Consider the following 14,835-nt stretch of genomic DNA (forward strand, 5'->3'; position numbering starts at 1 on the left):
AACAATTAAGTTCTTTACTGACACAGTTAACCTAACTTTTCTTGACAGTTCACTAGTACTGTTTACATGGACTTGGAAAAAATTGGTGGACGCCTAGATTCGCTCGGTTTACTTCGAGCGAATCTAGTCATCTACCAAATTTTTCTAAGTCCACGTAAACAGTACTAGTGAGCTGTCAAGAAAAGTGAGGTTAACGGTGTCAGTAAAGAACCTAATTCTCGGTGGTTTGTTTAACTGCTGGTTTTGAGGTTTTCCGATGCAGATGGCATAGTCGACCTTGTTTGTAAGTAAACTGATAAAGAAGCAATATTTGATTAAATTGAATTAACTGGGCAACACCTTCCATTGAACTACCTTGATTCCTATCCTTTTCCTGTGCTAGCTGTCAAAGATGCTAACCCCTGTGGCTGAAATTATTGTCAATTAATAACAATAATGTCAGACAACGATCTATTCACAATCAAAAAGTTTAAGGATTTAGGAGTTGGATCTGCTGGTGGTGTTGGTTAATAACAGATGGAAAAAGAAGACTTCCGGACTTTGCTAAATCAAAGTTGGCGAAGTACATTGTGTTACCCAGTTTGTTTCTTCACTGATTACGATTTTTTGTAATTTTCAAAAGATGCCACGATAGTTATAATGCATTTTCGAAAAATTTTAGGAAGTTCGACCATATATTAAAGAGGTTATTAAACGAACCAAATACTTTCGAATAAAAGCATGGATATTCGAACGATTTCTCTAAAGATCGTGATAAGACTTCTAAATCAGTACACACTCAGCCTCACAATTATAAACCGAAAATATTAGAATCATTCTTATAACATTCCTAACTGCGCCCCGCCACGTGAACCTTTTCGAGAGTCAAAAATATTATTTCTGATGGCAGCAATATCCAATATGGAATTAACTAAATTACCCAATGCTTTTAGAAACAAATTACTCAAATTATAGTGGCTGCGCAGGTTTCCTCTTCGCGCCGAGATTCTTCCCCGGCGTTAGAACCCTTGCCATTGTCCCGCTCGGTTTTGATGAAACGGGAAGGGAAAACCCCCGAAGGGAAAAGCAAACCGGTCGTCAAGCAGACAACGCACGGGAAGAGAGCACAAATTAAAAAAAAAATGCTGAACATCGTACAAGAAAACTAAGAACGAAGTAGGCTCTGCCGATTGACAGAACTAGAACGATGGAGAAAACAACACAATCGATTGCATAATTATTACGGAATTATGCCCGCTGCACTGAACCAACTCCGATGGCTCAGCTCAAGGCAACTCTTCCTGTCTGATTCGAGACGAGTATAGGAACGCAATAAAAAAAATATGTAATTATAGCAATAAAATTTTCATTCAATTTCATAATTGTACGTCCATTAAGGCGATCCTCTCGATGATAAGATTTAAGTTGGACGACAACGAACGTCAACAGAGTAAATACAAATAGTACTAAGCGAAGCTTCATAATGTTATTACTAAACTGTACATTGTAAAAAGACTGAAACTTTAACTAAATACAAATTCAAATAGGCTTATTACAATACAAAAATGTTCCTTCTGATCCGAAAGCCCAATAAACTAGACAGCTGAATGAAATGGACACTGATCGGCGAGAAGACATCAAACACAGACAAAAAAAAACAAAACAAAAAACTGGCAGGCCCGCTTTGTCCGGCCGGTTCATAAAGTAACCACTAAACAACCAACAACGGGTGGTAGCACAGTTTTGGCAGAATGGGGCATTGTGTGTAAATCGGTGTGTGGGAATCCCTATCATAGTAGGCGCACCATTAGCAAACCGTACCCATCAATCTGTGAAAGTTTGGTGAAACTACGGCAACAACAAAATGTGTTATTCATAAACATGGCCATCTACGAATCGCATCGTGATAGTAAATGATAGCAACCGGGAATAATTAGATACTTTGAGCTGACACTGTGTCCGGAAAAACTGACTGCCCGCTTATCTGCGCGATGGGAATCGGGGGAAGGTGGTGAATGTTATGAAAACACTTAAAGATCTCTAAAGATCAATGATTATTGTGAGAACTGACACGTTACGCAAGATGGCTACTCTGAAGAAAGCCAGGTCACAGAGAACAGACATCCATGATCAAACAAAAATATGTAAAACACGTGTGTAGACATTTGAATTAATATACGATAAACACTAGCGCCGCCACACCAACCTATCCCAACTATCCGTCAAATCCATTCCGGAACCGGTTCGAAATCCTGAATGGATTCAGTAGGGAATCTTGCTCAAAGAAAACAACCGATTCCGTCTCTATCGGTTGATGCATATGAGCTGGAATTCATGCTGGAAGTGCGAACCGGTTCCGGACTAGTTTGACTGGGTAGAGGAGTAACCGCTGTCAATTCTGTCGAACTCAACCACAAAAAACATGACGACAGTAGCGCACCTGGTTTGGATATCCCAACTACCTTCGAAACCGTTAGAGATTTTACACAAGTTGAATGATGAAGATGGACGTCTGTTCTCTGTGGAATTTGATTCGCTAGTTGGACCTACTGTCAAATGTCAAAAACTCTCCAAAAGAGATGTTGGCAGTGTAAATGCATCTGTTCATATCACTAAATATTGTCAGATTGATTGTCAAAGATAACTTGACATAAGATTTTGACATTCAGATGCTTTTTAGTTGAACACTGGTCCAACTAGCGGAGGTCCAACTAAAAAGCGGTCCAGTTAAAAAATGTCCAACCAGCGATTGACGACTGTATATGCAAATATTTGCATACAGAGAACGGCTTCGTGCATAGCTGCACAGTAAATTTTGATTGCCGAATATAAGCTGAAACAAAACTTTCAGAAAATAAGATTTTTTTCTCAAATTTCTACAATTAGATTCGTTACTGACAACATTTAACCTCATTTTTATTGACAGTTCACTAGTACTATTTACATGGACTTGGAAATATTTATGGACGACTAGATTCGCCCGAAGCAAATCGGAAAGCATTTTTTAAGTCCATTGAAACAGTACTGTCAAAAATGATGGGCTGCAACGTTGTCACTGGGTTTTAGAAAAAAAAAATCATGATAGCTTTTCTAAGCATATATTCCGAAGCCAGTTTTATAAAGACTTAAGTAAGTATTAAGTTAAAAAATAATTGCTTATAATTAGTTTCCGTGCCGCATTCGAACCTGAAAAAAATTGGTGAGTCCAAGTATGTTTAACTGCCGCACTAAATGATAGTTTTAATCGTCGGTAAAACAGGGTACAGTTTTTGTGGAATCCTAATTCCAGTTGATCTCGATACAACCAGAAAGCCATATTTATAAGTGAGAAGATTTAAAATATACCAAATTAACTCCAATTTGCACAGCTCAGAAAAAAGATCGTTTTAGCCGCAAGCATTGAACGATTTGACAACTAACCGAAGTCCAAAGGGAATCTGCAAAGAATTATACCGAAGAAATAGCCGGTTCAAACATGCCGTCAGGTCATTAGAAGATTATAGGTGTATCTACAACACAACACGGGCCAGATGATGAGGGATGCTGCCGAATCAGATATACCGTGGGGCGGAATGATGGGACAAAATTATCGCTCATTACTTCTTGCTTGCGTGCAGTGGAATTTGTACCATCATTATCTGAATTTCCACTCAACACTTGCTGCGCACCATTTGGTATTTTTTCCCCGGTAGCTGAAGCAAAGTGACATCTGGCAAAGTGGTGTTTGAGCGGATATTTGCTGTCAAAATCGGAATTATACGTTTATCGGTGGCTAGGAATCTGTCGGAAATTATTTCACGCTGAATCAAGACACACACACTTTGAAAAAAAAGCATATATAACATCCAGCCCAAATGAACACTCCGGATGAACCTTTTGTCAATTGACATTTCGACGAGTTTTGATTCGAGCCAATAATCACTCAACAAGTATTGAATACTTTACGGTGACGTCACAAATGAACTGAGTGTTCATTTTTGACAGTTCGCTTGTACTGTTTACCTGGGACGGGACCTGCGGAAAAAAACGCGTGTCAAATTGATCCAGCACGCAAATGTCAGATTGAACCGGCTGTCCTCAGAGTGATTAATATGGGGAGTATTCTATTTGAAATTAAGTAAACGCTAACTTTTTTTCAAATATTTCAATAAATTAATCATTAGATCAATAATGATAGTGGAGATGATAGTGCTTTCATTAATTTCGAGATCGGTAATTCTTGTGAACTTCTCCCACTGTTCTCACAAATCGGGATTCACCGGAAAATGGTGAAAAGTCATCTCCGGATTTTTCGTTTTACTGCGACCGCAATTTTTGACCTTGCACTTCATGATAATGGATTCACAAAAAAAATTTGAAAGTTCAATTCTTGTTTGTTCTTTAAAAAAGTCATGTCATTTCTTGAACTACACCAAGTATTAGTGTGTGTCAATCGAAGAAATAAGATATAACAAACAAAAAGAAAGAATAAGAAAACACGAATCCGCAGGTCCCGTCCCAGCTGTTTACATGGACTTGGCTGGATATTGTTGGCTCGAATCAAAACTTGTCGAAAGTAAACAAAGTTCATTTCATATCGTCAACTTGGCGCCCAGGTGATGAAATTGAATACTTTACGCTGACGTCACAAATGAACTGAGTGTTCATTTTTGACAGTTCGCTTGTACTGTTTACATGGACTTAGAAAAATTATTTGCGTTTTCCTTCGAGCGAATCTAGTCGCCCACAAAATTTTCTAAGTCTATGTAAATAGTACAAGTGAACTGTCAAGAAAAGTGAGGTTAACTGTGGCAGCAAAGAACCTAATCGTTAGAATTCAACGGGGTGCTGGAGCGTTGCCAGAAAATTTTTATTTCCAGATTAAATTTTACTAAACTTCCCAGTTCAACTCAGTCGAAATGCTGGCTGGTTCTAATTCGTGTTCCGACTCCGGTGACACAACCGATTCAAGTTAGAATGTGTAAGGGGTACCATTTCGATGCGGCTTAGCCGCATAACCGAGGCCTATGAACCGAAGCGGCGCAAATCCAGTCCACTCATTTGCCTGATCCACTCATTTGCCTGATCCACTCGTTTGCCCGGCTTACTCAAACATAGGGGCTATCCCTAGTTTAAGTCCGACTGAGCGGTAGCGAAGTCGAACAGCACGCGATGTTGCGTAGCCACATTGGGTGGTGGACACAAAATAAAATTGGCAACGCTAGTAAAATGTAAATACAAATTAACACTCCGGATGAACCTATCGCCAATTGACATTTCGACGAATTTTGATTCGAGCCAATAATTAGGGCCCAATAATTTTTAAATAAGGTTTTATGTTTTTCAAAGGAATATTACATGAAAATCACTTGCTAAAACATCGTTATTAATTTTTTGTCATGTAGGTCTTCTTTTTCGGTATAAGGCTCTTCGTGAGTCAATGTAAATTTGAAGAATGTCGGTTCTCATGGTAAAGAGGGATGAGTTCGTCTTTGCCGTGAGACATGTTGGTAGACTTGAGCGATTCGTAGTAAATCTGTCTAAGCTCGACTCCTGCTTGCAGCAGACAAAAGATCAGTCCGTTAGATTTGATGCCTGTTTCTAACGACCCTGCTACTTCTAGTTTTCTGATCTGTCTATTTCACAAACTGTGACTCGAAATTGTTCATAACTATTTCTACTTAGTAATCTGTAGCTAATTCAATGTCGTTAACAAGAAAAAAAAGTGAATTATTAGAGTTATTCGACTATGACCATAGCTGCATTTTGCCACAAGTCCTCAAAAGAATATCTTTCCTTAATAAACTCTTGAAAAACTTGTTTTGTTTTATTCGAAGCAAATACGCTTTTCTCTTCATGCTAAATTGTTTTGCGAACAAGGGATCCGCGAGTTCATCATAGGTACAGACTAAAGAATATTTACCAACAATTGGAATGTTATCAAAATAGTTCTAAAACACGTCATAACTCAGACGGCGCTCATCCTAATAAACAATTTGGCTGGACAATGGATTGAACAATGCTTGATCAGATTTTTTTCTCCCTAATCGAAAATATTTTTTCAAAATCAAGTGATTATTTTTTAAATTTATTTTCTGCCCTTTTTTGTGACACATTACTCTGGTTTATAGCAGCAACACTTTCCCCTATAATTGCATTTTATTTCCGCTCCGATAAAATTACAATGAATGAATAAATCAGTGGTGAGGGTTTGAAACAGGCTGTCAGCTCCATAACATTCAACTTGATCCAATATATACTTGCAAAATGAAATACCTCTCTCGTTAGACGGTTGGCAGTTTTATGTGGCATGGTAACATCCGACTCAACGAACCAGTTCCGTCCAATGATTATTTTGATGGGGGCGAGTAGATATATTGAAAGCTCTCACTGAACAGAGTTAATGACAGTATGTGACATACAATTCCGAATACATTTTATTTATCTTATTTCCGAAAGGCCTTGTAATTGCTTCATAACGTGACTTCTTGTTCAGATCCAGACTTTTTTTAACTGGGAAATATGATATCATCGCGTACACACAGTATAATCCGATACTTTTAATTCCAATTGACAGTTGAGAACTTTCCAATGGCGGCTATTATCGACCAGTTCATAATATGGCAACAGTCCTCGCAACGCTGATGTATTCTACATAAGGGCTGTTTTATTTAAAACAGCATAGTCAGACTGTTCTAAATCTGATCGAAAAAAGCTAGAAAAATGGAACTACATCTCAGTATGGCGATCGATCTGTTTTAGCTGGTAAAGTAAAATCAAGAGGGGGACATGACGTCACATTATCATAGACAACTTAAGAACTTTGCAATAAAATGAACGGAATTCTTTCTAAACATGAACGAAGAGCACTTTAGTTTTCATCAAATCAAAGAAAGTGTGCATTATTTTGCTTTGTTCACTGCTTCTGCTGTTTGTTAATGACATTTCAAGCGATTTTGACGTTGTCAAACTGACCCCCATCGATCGGTGGAAAAACGATGTTGCCTATTGTCGAACTCTGTATATAAAGATAGGGATGTCAGTTATCTGAGTAAAATAAAACAGCCTTTATGGAATACATCAGCGTTGCGAACAATCTTACGCCATCCGCCCAGTAAGAGGAAGTCATCCTACGTTGTCCGATGCGTTGGACGTTTGTTCAATGAACGACTAACATTTCTTATGGGGCACTACTAACAATCTAGCGTATACGTATAAAGAACTATTGTCAAAAATCAAAATATGGGCAATTGAACGTGTTATGGACTATTAGGCAGTTCGCAACGCTGATGTATTCTATATGGGCTGTTCTATTTTACATCACCGACTGATACAGATTAGCTTTATCGGTCGCTTAGTCCGCATAACACGTAACACGACTAAAGCAGATAGATCGCAATGCTGAGATGCAGTTCTATATTTCGAGCACTTTTTTGGTGAAAATTTAAAACAGCTCGATTATTCTGCTTTAAATTTTGCATAATTTAAAACACGAATAGAACACTGTTCTAATTTTTTTTCATTAGTGTGACGACTGACAGCAGAAAAAAACAATATGTGTCACATTTGAAAAGCAATAACAAAATCAAATAAACAACATTTAGAACCGGTGGCTAAATTCCGTTGGGAACACCGTGTTCTAGATGTATTTTGACAGATCCGATGGCTTGTCATTTTGAAACAAATTTATATCATAGCATTGCGAACAGCACGCAAAAAGATGAATAGTATAGATCTAATAGGGAACCTTAGATATGTTTTAGTTGGGTGTAAACGTATCTCGCGTGTTTTTTTGAAAAGGGCCAATAAGCATACTGTCAAACTTCACTTTAAGAAGAAATTCTGGGCAAACCATTAATCGCCGATTATAAATCACAACGGCAGACGAAAGAGAAAACTTTTCTCTTTCATAAAATGTTAATATCCATTGTCGGTGAGCTACGGTTTGTCCGGAATTTTCTCTCAAAGTGAATTTTGACAGCATGCTTATTGGCCATTTACAAAAAAACACGCGAGATATTGGCCTAAAGAGAAAAGTTTTTTTTCAACAGAAATCAATAAATAAATAGGGTGACCATACACTCTGGTTTCCCAGGACAAGTCCTGGTTTTTTGCTGCCTGTCCTGTTGTCCTGGGAAGAAATCGTTTGATTTGTCCTGGTTTTTCGTCTGTAAGCCTAAAATATTGTTTTATTGAGTCTTCGATTTATTCACACAGTCCATATCGCAGTTTTGACCGATCACAAACAGTTTAATTCAATCGATTCTCCCAATTGTACCATCGTATCTTTTTCCATCTCTCAATAGTGCCTCGTTATTTCTCTTCACAACTTCCTTTTCTTTAATAGATAATTAAAAGAGAAAGAACGAGATGTTCGTTTGTATGTAGCATACGAATGAAATATAGTCCGTTTGCTAGGGAATTTGGCAGCCGAACAAATTGTGATTACAGTTGTGGAGCAAAGTTTGGCCGCTATTAATGTCAATGCAACAATGGTTACCAGAACTTCCTTAAATCGGCTTAAATCATCTTTCAATTCGGGAGAAGACACAATGACTCTGCTTCTTCTTGAGTTCTCCTGCTAGTGGCATCGTACATAACAGAGTATGGAATGTGGCGCTCAAACTGATATTGTTTATATGCCGTTTTGCATATAACAATCGATAAAACGGAGAAATTTGAAAGCAACGTTTGTTTTTGCTACCGTTTCGATCCTAGCTCTCAGGACTGGAGATAATGGTTGTTGTTGGAGATTGCCAGGTACTTATTTTAACATCAAGAATAGCGCAGGGAAGCTACTTGGGACCATTGATATTTCTGCTTTACTTCAATGACGTGTATTTAGTGCTCAAAACTCTTCGCCGATCCTGTACAGACCATCTCAAAATAGCTTAAACACTTTTAATGTTTCCTGCCCAAAAGTGCACTCGATGTATTGGAAGAATTGAAAATTTATAACGGCCATTGTTGTGAGTAATAGGTGATGTTACGACTGTCGTTGCTACAGAGGGGTATATTCGGCTTTTCAGTCAATAAATAATACCGAACACTACTTTTTAATAATGTCCAGACGGTCCAATACGATCTCAAAATATTTCGTCTCATCCGCTCAATACAGGATTGCCGATTGCTCCAACATCATGGAACCTTCAATAATGATGGCGTAGCAAGAACTGCGTGTGTGTAAATCCGAATAAGGGCTCGGTGATCGAATACTCAAGATAGATTTTCTGGAAAGCTCTGTCTGTGAGACTCCCAGAACTTTTTACTAGTGAAAACCTGGGGAGAAGGTACCGTCGATTAAGAGGTAACGGAGGCGACGGGTTTTTACTCACCGGATATGGTCACCCTAAATAAAACAGGACTGAGAAAATAACAGCTAACAATATTGGCATACCGTACCACAAATTTAACATTCCCCTAAAGATGCCTTCATATAATATTAAAAACTACAAGGGGCAGCCCTATGGGGTTGCACGAACTGTAGACGTAGGACTATACTACTTAATGTAAAATATATATTTTCTTAGTACTTAGTGTGTGGGAAAAAACACCCGGACCGGTGAAGAAAAATCAAATTTTAGACAATATAATCACATCTCATGTATAGACCAAGCTTTCTAGTTGCTCTCAAATAGATCCTAAAAGTTTAAACACCCATGGATAACCCCAAGTTTGTAGATGTGTTTCGATGCCACAGGATTGTAAAATGGTTAATATTACGTCATGAAAATTCAATTCTTCCGTGACAATTGTTTTTGCCTGCAAAATGCCCTGTGTGTATGCAAAGCTCATGATTTGTTGGGATATTAGCATTGATCGGAAAATGCTTTCCAACGCTGCGCATTGCATACATACAGGACATTTTGCAGGTCACCAGAAGCTGTTCATTTTACCACCGCCACATGTTCATTTTACTCACTTGCTAACATGTCTCATTTTTGGACATGTTAGGAAATCAAGAATCATGTTTGAAAAAATGTGTTTATGACGAAGTATTTTTACCAGATATGTACAAAACATGTCTAACAAGAAACATATAAGGTGATTGTAATATCTCATTCACTTATTAGTTAGAAAATAATGACTTTGCTAAACGTGTTCATTTTACCGCCAGTTCCCCTACCTACCAACACATTCGCCAAAAACATTAAACCCAAGCGCACAATGCAAAATGAGTCAACGCTGATGATGATAATGGGTAGAGCGAAAGAGACAACTCGTCGCTGTTGTGCTATCTTATGACAAGCGCCATTTAGCACATTTCGAGAAAAACGATTTTTAAAGTTTGAGATTGAATATCTTGAAACTTATAAATGGTAAAAACAATTCAAAGAAGACAATTGATGCTTCAATCTATTCTGTATTAAACCCTCAAATATCACGAATTTCGGTTGACTACGTTGCGAGTTTTCACTATAAATGTAAACAAAAGTCGCACTCACACGTGTCGTAGGCGTGTATTGATGGCAAAATTTGTATGGCTTGTCATAATTGTGCATGGAAAATTTTCCATAGAAAAAAAGCATCAATTATTAACTTTTATTAATATCTTCGGCTATATTCGGCCTAGAAACAATCGATGAGATGCATTTTGAAGGAAATTGAACAAGCAATCTAGAAAAAATAGTAATTTTTAATTACAGTGTTGCCAAACATGAAATATTGCCAATTTAAAAGTAAAACTGCATATTTCTCGCAATACATGTATTTTTATTTTAAAAATTATTATGCCATTGTGTTCCTAAGACATTTTTACATATAAAAAAATCTAAAACTACTATATTACTTAAGCGAATCCCAAGATACAGTGATTTAAAGCAAAAAACTGACAATTTCTCATCACTTTTTTCGCTACACCTCAGTAACCAAGCAAAATTTCAAAATTCTAGAAACGCCATTTTGTAGAGAATTTTCAGATTAGTAATGTTGCATATCTAACTCAGTTTACCCCAAAATGGCGTTTGTCATAAGATAGCACAACAGCGACGAACTAGTACCACCACGACACTATTAGTGCATTTCACCAAAATTCCACGCGGCCTTTCCCGATTGAAAGGAACGGCCGCGCTTAGCCCATCTGTCATAATATCGTGATTTTGCATAGCGAAGGGCTGAACGATAACACATTTTGTTCCAAAAAACAGCCCTGTGTTATGCAACACTTTGTGCAGGTTGATTATACCAGTTGCAAGTGGGGCCAAATTCACCAAGTTCCGTAAAATTCCTTTTAAATTACAGAATTGATAAAATTGCTTAGATGAGCTAAACTAATTAATCAAATCCTGTTTTAAAAACTGTCCTTGCGTTTAAACCAAAATGGGAAGCTTATTACTACCACTACATTACTTAATTTCAAGCGCAAATAGCAAATACATGTGCTAGTCAAACCAAAAATTTACTGGTAACATTACAGCGGCATTTATGAAGCAGTTGGAGCAGTCGCCTGTTGAACGACACAGGGTCCACAGCCAGTGTAATGGACTTCTAACTCAGCTACACTGGCTGTAAAAAACACAGCGCAGTGATCTGCTTCGCCAGCCGTTCAACAGGGAACTGAGCGTGTCTGGCCAAGTCCGTTCTTTAAATAGTCGATGATGACGTCATTCATAGAAGCGTAGCGCGCTAGGTACACAAATCTGTCGTACAGGGCTTGGGAAGCGCTATCTTCTGTGTGTTAATACGCGATATTTTGACAAGGTTGTATATTATTTAATTTTTTAATGCTATGATATCAAAAATCTTTGGGTTTATCTATTGGAATCTATTCTTAGAAGTATTTCGGGGCGATTTGTGCAAAAAATTTGAAAATTTATCGTGAGAAGGCTGAATGATATGCGTTTAAAATTGGACCACTTTTCGTTACATACCATTTTTGTAGAATTTGCAGAGTGTATGTCGAAAACAAAGACGTAGTCCTACGTCAAAAGTCAATCTAAATAAAATACAGTCGTGGTTCGTTGGTTGGGCCAAAGCCTATGTCCAACTAACGAACTTATTTCACTAGTTAGTCCAGTTGGACCGACTGACAAATGTCAAAAACTCTCCAAAGAAGAGATTAGTAGTGTAGAAGATTGTTAGATAGATTGTCAAAGTAAATTTGACATGAGATTTTGACGTTGGAACCCGGTCCAACTAAAAAGCGGTCCAGTTCAAACGTGCCCAACCAACGAATCACGACTGTACATTAATTATATATGTAAAATCAGCTACACAGACACGGTACTGTGAAAGGCGCAATCACATTACTGGGTGAACCACGGTTGGGTTTATTTTAAATCGGAAACAGTAAATTTGCGGCATCCTATTGGTAGGCGTAACAGTTGCACAATTTCAAGTGGTGACGGTATTAAAAAAACAGCCTGACAATGACAGTGAGTGAGTCCTAGCATAAACCCGCACTTGAGGCTCAATTCCATCAGGATTACATATGGGTCTGTTGCTTGTATCGCGTGCCATCTGTACTTACGTGTGTACATATATTATGGGGTGCGTTTATTCGGCTTTTTAATCGTCCAGAATAATTTTTTTTAATCCGCTGCTAGATTTTTTTTGTTTGTAATTAATTGATTATGTCAGGTTCCATGGTTAAACGATTGAAGTAAATTGCCACAGGGGAGTTAATTTTGGCAAAGTCAAAAAAACTTTCATTTAAAATACAGTGAGTGGTATGAAAAAAGACCCAGCAATGCACAAATGCATTCAATTTCATAACTTCCATTCAAAGAGTCGGTTATTGAGATTCCCGTGTACGAAAATTAAATATTAAAATTTTACTTTGAGTGATAACAAATAACTAAGGAAACTCACAGAGAACATACATCCATGTTTATGATATGTACTTGTGTAAAAATTTAAGTGTCTATTTGTTAAAACACTAGCGCCATCATAGTACAATATCACAACTAGAAGCACAACTGTATCAACCATATTGAAATCTCTATGTGATCAGCTGTCATTTCAATCAAACTCGTGATGGTGAACCATTTAATAGTCACTATGACCTCTCTTCGCTTTGCAGTCATTTTGAAATGCTTTCCACCAGATTGCTGAGGTGATGCGGATCCTGTCTATTCCAGTCACCCTACAACAATGACGCATGCAAACATATCAACACTATCAACAGGTGACGTTAGCAACGCCCAAGCTTTCCTCGTGGGGAGTATGATGTTTCACGCGGCTGCATCATGTTCAAGACGTTCTAAATTATAAAGGGAAAAATTTTCACCGTGGGTAGAGCTGTTCCTAGAGACGGTTATAGATTTTTACAACCTACACCAATTTGAGGACAGAGCTGCTACTGCAGTGCGCACAGCTAACGAAAGTGTTCTCCGTCAAGGACTCTCAGCGAGCACAAGAAGTGATAAGCGGATGCAATGGAGCGGCACCCAGCCAACCAAATCTGTTGCAGCTATAGGTTAGGCACCTGGAGGGAAATACCAAAGACCGTTCCGGATAATAAGATTGTTATCATTTAGCCTAGATTTTTGAAGGGTTTGTTTTTCATTATTACTCGGCTTTGTGTTCTTTGTCATCGTGCACGGATATCGATTTTTTCTCGTACACTCTCGTGCAGATGGTTACCGGTGAAAAAGTTGATTGGAAAAACGGGGTTGCGAGGATATGCCGGGCAGAAAAGCATCGACCTAAACAGCAAGTTGAAGGAAGGATGATCTTGTGGAGATAACAGATTTTGCCTTTGAGAGTTTATTTTGTCCTTCATACAAATAACTCGTTTGAGGGACAAACGAACCTTGGTGCTTTACACTGACTTTGAAGGCATCTTATCTGATGATTCAAGTATTTATGGATAAAATAAGGCAAAACAAAACCGAATCTGGGTCATGGAAAGAATCAATGATGGATAGGTCGTGTTTTTATAGATTTGCAACATATGCTCACATCATGCTTTGTCGTTTCACTACTCCCGTAAGTTAGTGACAAACTCTTCAATGTATGAATGAATTAATTAATCTCCGTCATCAGGGCAAATGCCACAGCTTTATCATTGTCAGTGAATGGAACGAACGAATTGCCGCCGCCATACCAACAGATTCTACTCAAGGCAAACTGACTACAGCAAATGTCAAAGATCAAAAATACGTGATGCGTTTAAGCTATTAATTCAGGAAATTTTTCACCACTCCGCACGGCTAAAATGGCTAGGCACAAGTGCGAGGCCATTTGTTTTCCAATTTTCACGTCTAACTCCACATGAGACAGCTCGCTCGCGATGTCCCGGTGCCAGCTGCTGCTTCGATATGGACCGAGGCGAGAAGGGAAAATAAATTTTAAAATCTTCTACCATTTAGGACGGCTTCCATTTGTCGCGCACAGTTTGGTGTGGAGTAGCAAAATTAGGCCCACATTAACACACGGGCCAATCCCGGGGCCCGGGAACGAAGACGAACCGTTACGCATATTTTACTCTTCTATAAATATCATTCCTGAAATTGTTTCAATCTATTTTCGCGTTCTTTACCACCTTTGAGATTTCCGTTGATTTCAGACTGAAAGAAAAGGGTAAAGTGACAGCAGAAATATTTTTCCCCGCAAAGGTTATGGGTTAGATTTTCATTTAAATCGATTACACGATATTATAAAGACGTATATGTAGGAAATAAATAAAATGCAATAATCATAACCAAAAACTTTTTTATCAAATTGATTACAAAAATATTTGAGTCAAACATTGCAATTTTTCATTTTTGCACCCCGCATAGATATTTTTATTTGCAGCGTCTAATTGCCTGTGACAGAAAGGTAATCGAGCGACAATTTCTACTGAATGAATTATTCTAAATCGGGGTTATGTACATCTGTACTAATTTAGAGATCCAGAAAAATACGGAGATTAATAGAAAATAACATCAATCG

The sequence above is a fragment of the Topomyia yanbarensis genome, chromosome 1 (genome assembly GCF_030247195.1).
Source record: "Topomyia yanbarensis strain Yona2022 chromosome 1, ASM3024719v1, whole genome shotgun sequence".
NCBI lineage: Eukaryota > Metazoa > Arthropoda > Insecta > Diptera > Culicidae > Topomyia > Topomyia yanbarensis.